Genomic DNA, 7220 nt, shown 5'->3' with positions numbered 1-7220 from the left:
CAGGATCCATTTGGTATTAAAACTGAGGATTTAACCGACTAACTCTGTTCCACAGCCTCCTCTCCTCTCATGTCTGCTATACTCTTCTTCCCACACATAGACCTTGTTCGACCAGATTGGCTAATGAGTTACCTGGGGTATCTAGGGTATCTGACCTTATACCTTACCCTACCCACGTAGAACACGCACACACGCACGCACTCACGCACACACACACACACACACACACACACACACACACTTAACGCTCAGACATCTGGTCCTATTATTCAATCCACTCTCAACATGTTATATCTATCTGCCCTTTATCTTGCCCTCTCATCACTTGCTCCTTACCACCTGCCTCCACATGCTCTCAAGCCGCACAAGTTCCATCTCCTAAGTCCTAACTAACCAACAGTCTACTAACTGCCAACAATATTTTTGGCCAAAATCTGTGGGAGCAGTGTACAAAAATGTGTTTTGCAAAAATCGGCCTGATGGTGGTGCTAAATGGGACAGATGCATGTTGATGACATGACTGTAGAGATACCGCGTACCGCTTTACGTGATTTTAGGCCAAAATATGTAGGAGCAGGATAAAATTAATGGGATTATGACTTCCGACACCACACTGTTCAGCGCTATAGGATGGTACCATTTACTGTATGACTACTTGCTCTGTGTCCCAGTGAGCTCCAAAATATCCTTGCCAATGACATCATCAGCAGGGATTTCAAGCGTAGACGCAAACCATGGCAAAGGTGGAGAGATGGAAACACAGAGAGAGAAGTGACACAAGTGACATGCAGCAAAATAGTCCAGTCAGCCAGAATCAAACCAGGGGAGTCACTGTGAGGCACGCACCCTAACCACTCATCCATCGGGTCATCCCAAGGTACACTTTTTTTCTAAAACCTCTCTCCGTATGTCAATCCTGCTCGCTAATGAGCGTTAACAGTGGCCACCGTGTTGTTGATTTCCTTTCTTTTTGGCTGGTAGTGATTCTCTAACGACAATATATGATAGTGTCTCTATGGGATCTAGGATAGCAGAACCTCATTTATGATGGTTTTAAGACCAGCACCCCTGGGTCAGTGCCCGTCCCACAGACGCACGTAGTCAACATTGGATTGTTATGTCATAATAGCTGATACTGTATAAACAGTAAGACTCCCTAATCGGGAGATAAGCGACTGTCACGTCGCATACACAAACTTTAGAAGGCAATCATAGCGAATCAGGAGGGAATATGGGAAATGGGACAGATCCATGTTGATGACTTTAGAGATACTGTGTACCGCTTTGCGTGATTTTAGGCCAAAATATGTAGGAGCAGGAGAAAATTAATGGGATTATGACTTCCGACACCACACTGTTCAGCGCTATAGGATGGTACCATTTACTGTATGTCTACTTGCTCTGTGTCCCAGTGAGCTCCAAAATATCCCTGCCAATGACATCATCAGCAGGGATTTCAAGCGTAGACGCAAACTATGGCAAACAGTACACCTCCATACAGTACAGTCTATATCAGGGGTCTTCAACAGGGGGTCCGGGACCCCTAGGGGGTCCTCATAGTTAGAAGAGCAGGCTAAGTACAGTGGAAGGTCAAGTTTATGAAGTATTGACAGTTTAAGTGGTTAAATATCTGAAAACACAAATTGACGTGAATCCAACATACACATGATGATTGTGTTGTCAAACAATGAAACTATATGGAATCTATGAACAGGTTTTGGGGGTCCCTGCTTCATCTATTTCTCAACTAAGGGGTCCTTGGCCTGAACACGTTGAAGACCCCTGGTCTATATTAATAACAACACAGTGGGTGCTTCCTTGTGTAAAAGAGTGGTTCTCAAACCTTTTCATGTCAAGGACCCCCAAATTGAAATGTATTCGGCCACAGACCCCCATTTGAACAGATTTAACGTTTGTTGACACTGTGCAAAAATAGTAGGTAGATCAAACAATCGATGCGACAGTAGAAAAAAATAAAACAGGGCTTAAAGGACGACTTCACCACTTGATTTAAACCCATCTTGATATAATTGGTCCTCGCTAATGTTTTTATTTTTTTCTATAATTTTTATCCCACGATTTTGCAACCCATTTTCACCCAGTGCCAATTGCCTATGTAATCCTGGGCTCTGCTCTCCCTCTGCCGCGCCTGGAGAGACAACGGACTGACCTCATGCTTCCTTCAATGCATGAGTAGTCCAAGTTGTTTCTTTTCACCTGACAGGGGGGACTTTCCCCTCGATCAAGCGCCCCAGCTGGCCAGGGGGAGGCATTATTGAGACCAGGATTACTGCATGTTTTTGTGAGGGTATCAACCCTAGGAGACACGGGGAGAACTCCACGTGTCCTCGCTAATGTTCATGATAAATTAGCACAACAAAATCTACTCGGTCTGTGTCTCAGAAACCTGTCTACCAGTGACACCATTGATGGGGAATCCAAGCTAATAGAAACCGCAGGCTTTCTTTTCTTGAAAAGTTAAAATACTATAATGGAAGCCATTGTTCTTGCGATAATAAAAATCTCTCTATATTTTTTTAAATCTTCCAAACGATGATGAAAATAATCTGCCAAACGATGATGTCACTGGTACTTTGACAACCAGAAGTATAAAGGACAATGGCACACACACAATGTGTTTCTCCCAAAATAGACACATGGATGAGTTAAAGACTAGGTGACCAAGTGCAACTGCCCCTTACCTTATCTCCTATACTCTCCCCTCCCCTCCTCTCTGCCCCATACTTCTCTTTGACCACCAGTTCCACTATCTATCTATCCAGCCTTCACCTGTGGCAGAACAGCCTGTTCCTTTGCCCCCGTTCTCCTCCCCCGCCACTCTCTGCCGATGTGTCACCCTTCCACCACCCACACATACACAGTCGGTCACACACCCATACTCCATGTCATTGTTGTATTGTAAAATTCAAATATAGCCTAAATTAAATGCTGTTTTCTTTTTCTTTTTGTATTCTATTTTTGGTTCTCTCTATGATCACTCAGCCCTACCACACACAGCTACCATATTACTTATATACTTGTGAGTACCTGCAGTTGGCTAAATTAGCTAGATTAATTCTCTAAGCCTAACCTCAACCATCACCACTATGCCCTACAAAGGCAGAGTGCAGTAACTACGTTTTTGGACACACCAACTTGTTATTTGTGTAGCCCAAAGGTCAAATTAGCCTTCATGATATTGGGGGATAAACAATTACTTCAAGAACAGATATACAATCAGTGAAATATATGCTTTTATTTCATTTGACTGAGCACTGTAACACTTAAAAAAAAAAAAAAAAATGTGATTTTTTTTTGTTCGTAGTTACTCTGCCTTTGTAGCTGTGTGTTCAGACAGATTGAGATTGATTTATTTATTTTTCATTTGATTCAAGTGAGCCCTGGCCCAGAAGATAATACACAAAATGTTTCACGTGCAAGTCACTATTGGAGTATTGGACTATTCTTGAGTAAAATACAATATGGAGAAATATGCATTAGAAGGAAAGAGAATGCTTCTATTTTTAACATCATTAATTTTAATCTAGTACCCTGTATCTATTGAATGTAAATGCGGTGCCATATACTGGATGCAGCAATAAACATTTGGCATGGCGACAGACATAAGGACAGTATTCATTCTTTTCAGACATCTGTAAAACTCTGTTATCAAGAAAGAGATTGTGCAACTCTTTCCCTGGAAGGAATGTTATTGTTTTGGCACACTAAACTGGGAAAGCTAGGTGTGTCCGGGGAGTGTGTGTTTACGTGCGTGTGTGCTTGCAGTCCGTTCATGCATAGGAGCGCAGCATTCGTGCATGTATTTCTGTGTGACTGTGTGTGTGTGTGTGTGTGTGTGTGTGTGTGTGTGTGTGTGTGTGTGTGTGGGTGAGTATACAGTATAGGCGTGTCTCTCTGAAAGGCTAATGGAGCCAGCCTTCACCCTAATCAATCAGACACCCAATCAGTTGGTCAACCAGTCAGTCTGTCGAGAGGTTAGTTAGTCAGTCAGAATGACATATCTGACAGGATAGAGAAGCAGTCAATCAGCAATCAGTCAATCAGTCAAGTTTATATCAAAGAAAATCCAACATTAGTAGTAAAGCAGGGGTCTTCAAAAGGGGGTCCCCAGAGTTACAACAGGGGGGCCACCAAAATCTTTTTGTCGTGGGATAATTATTTAAAATGAACAACTTGAACCCTCGCACGATGCATCCCTATTCTGAGGAGAACATTTGCCAAAAATAGCCGATCCACAAGCTCTCAACGCCTTTTGGCAAATAGGTTTGGTGTACAGGTAAAAAAAAAAAAAGGTTTGGTGTAAAAAAAGAGTACAGAGTGAAATGTCAAATTTACTAAGTAAACAATCAACGATTTAAGCGGTTAAATGTCTGAAAAACACATTAACAAATCCAACTTTTTATGAATATGTAGTGGGGGGGGTCCCTGCTTTATCTCCCCCTCAGCTAAGGGGTCCTTGGCCTGAAAATGTTGAAGACCCCTGTAGTAAAGTATTGTACAACGACGACAGAAAAGACACAAACTAAATGAATAAGCTTGCACAGGAACAACAATGTATTGTGGCAGGTCGCAGGTGTTGCGGGCCATACAATCTCTACAGCTAAAGCGAGAGCTGTCTTGTGTCCTCCGCAGTAAGTCAAGACTCATTTTCAGTGGGGGTTTGGCCTCCGCCAGAGCTGCACATTGTCACGTATCAGGTTTGTGATATTCACGGATCTTGTGGAGGAGAGGGTTTACATTTCGGTGGTCCTGATGGCATCATCTCCATCTCCTTAGAAGGAGTTCAGGTGTCTCAGGATCTTGTTCAGATGTGAGGGAAGGAAGGAGCGGGAGATCAGCCTGATAATTGGAGCAGCAAGGGCGGTATTTGGATTCGCTGTACCGCACCGTTGAGACAAAAAGAGAGATGAGCCAGAATACAAAGCTCTTGAATCTACCAGTCATTCTTCCTTCCTACTCTCACCTATGGTCATGAAATGCTGGTCATGACCAAAAGAAAAAGATCACAGATAACAAGCGGCTGAAATGGGTTTAATCACAAGGGTGGCTGGTAGGACGAGAATCTCAGTCACCCGTGAGAGATGTGAAGTAGAGCAGAAACTAAGGCAAAACTTGGTTCCTTGTGTAGAAAGAGGTGAGTCATTAGGATACAACAGTAGTGACACCAACACACAAATGTGTTTGGGGAGGAAACAACTGGCAAAACAACTGGCATAACGACTACATATGGGATACAAAAGGGGTAAAATGCAACCCCCTTCATAAAATGAAATACAAATATCTTCACCAAAAATAACTGATCTACAAGCCCACACTGCATCACATTGCAACACGGTGTGAGCTTGTAGATCAGCTATTTTAACCAAACGTTTGCGCCACAATAGGGACACTATAGGGGCTGATGTGGTTAAGTGGTATTTCTAGACCAGGTACACTAAAACTCCTCAGCATTCACTTGTGCACAAATTGACCACTGGTGGTTAAATGAACACTGAGGATTTTACTGTGTGGACTAAAGTCACGACTCCACCGCACAACTTCCTCCTCTACATCCTTTAACTGCACAGAGTATACTGGCTCGTCCAGGATCCTGAAAGAACACTGTGTGTGTGTGTGTGTGTGTGTGTGTGTGTGTGTGTGTGTGTGTGTGTGTGTGTGTGTGTGTGTGTGTGTGTGTGTGTGTGTGTGTGTGTGTGTGTGAGAGAGAGAGAGAGAGAGAGAGGGGGAGAGAGGTATGCAGGTAGGCGGAAAGAAAAGGGAGGAGTGATTCGGTGAGACGATTGTATCAGAAGGGAGCAGGTGTTGTGGACTCATTAAGTTAGATAGACTGAGTGAGTGTGAGGTACAGCAACAGACTTTGCAGATGTACTCAAATACTGACAGATAAAGAAAGAGGGGGAAGAATACGAGTGAAGTGATCTCAGAGAAAGAACAACAGATCAATAGTGTGCGTAATAGATGTGAGGACAGAGTTGAGTTGAGTCAGCCAGCAGCACATCAGGTACTAACTGCTGTGAACAAATGACACTACAGTACAGCTCAGATACCTCTCAGTTCAGTTAAAGGAAAAAGTAATCACTGGGCTAAACATACCCGATTACCAGTATAAGTTTGCCTAACTATCAAAATAAATATACCTTAGACAACAGCAGGATTTCCTATTCTAACATCTTTCTGATGGGACAAGTATACAATAGTCCCTAAATGAAAACAAATCACTTAATAGTTATTTAGTCATAATCAGTATATTACCACAGATCGGTGGTAAGCACAACCATCTAGAAAGCACAGAACTATTGACTTTTATTAACACGGAATAGTTTATGAAACGCAGTGCTTGATCCCTATTTGGTTAGTTGAGTTGCATAATTGCGAACCTCCACCGACTGTCAGTTTGTCAGTCACACGTCACGTCACACTATTGCCCTACTCATATCTCCGCCACCGTTGCCCCTATCCATGCCAAACTTTGCACACACACTCCTTGGCTGCCAAACCACAACCCCTCATTTCTCACATGGCCCTCTTCTAGCGCCACCATGAGGACGATTGTTGCTAAACTCATTTTTGGACACTGCTCCTACAGATTTTGTCCTAAAATCACGCAAAGCGGTACACAGTATCTCTAAAGTCATGTCATCAACATGGATCTGTCCCATTTCCCATATTCCCTCCTGATTGGCTACCATTGCCTTCTAAAGTTTGTGTATGGGACCTGATGGTCGCTTATCTCCCGATTAGGGAGTCTTACTGGTAGTGTTTGTACGTATGAAAGGCACATAAACATTGTCCTTACTATCCTTTTATTTAATGTTCTTATTTGTTTACTTGTCTTGACCCATCCTATGAGGAGCAGTGAGCTGCTACCTGTGGGCATCCAGGGTTCAATTCAATTCAATTCAATTCAATTTTATTAAAGTGTCAAATCATAACAAGTTATCTCAAGACACTTTACAAAGGCTAAAGAGCCATGAGAGAGAGAGAGAGAGGAGAGAGGGAGAAACAAGGGAGAGACAAGGGAAAGACAACAAGGGGCACACGCACACACATACACAGGTCCTGCATGTGTATGTACAAGAACGAACGAACGAACGAACGCGCGCACACACACACACACAGGCGCTGGGTTCCGTTCGGGACAGATGGGATCAATTATTGTCTTGCTCAAGGGCACTTCCACATAATGCCAGGGGGGGGGG

Source organism: Nannobrachium achirus (assembly GCF_963921795.1).
Source record: "Nannobrachium achirus genome assembly, chromosome: 8".
NCBI classification, from domain to species: Eukaryota; Metazoa; Chordata; class Actinopteri; order Myctophiformes; family Myctophidae; genus Nannobrachium; species Nannobrachium achirus.
This window is presented reverse-complemented; position numbering follows the sequence as displayed.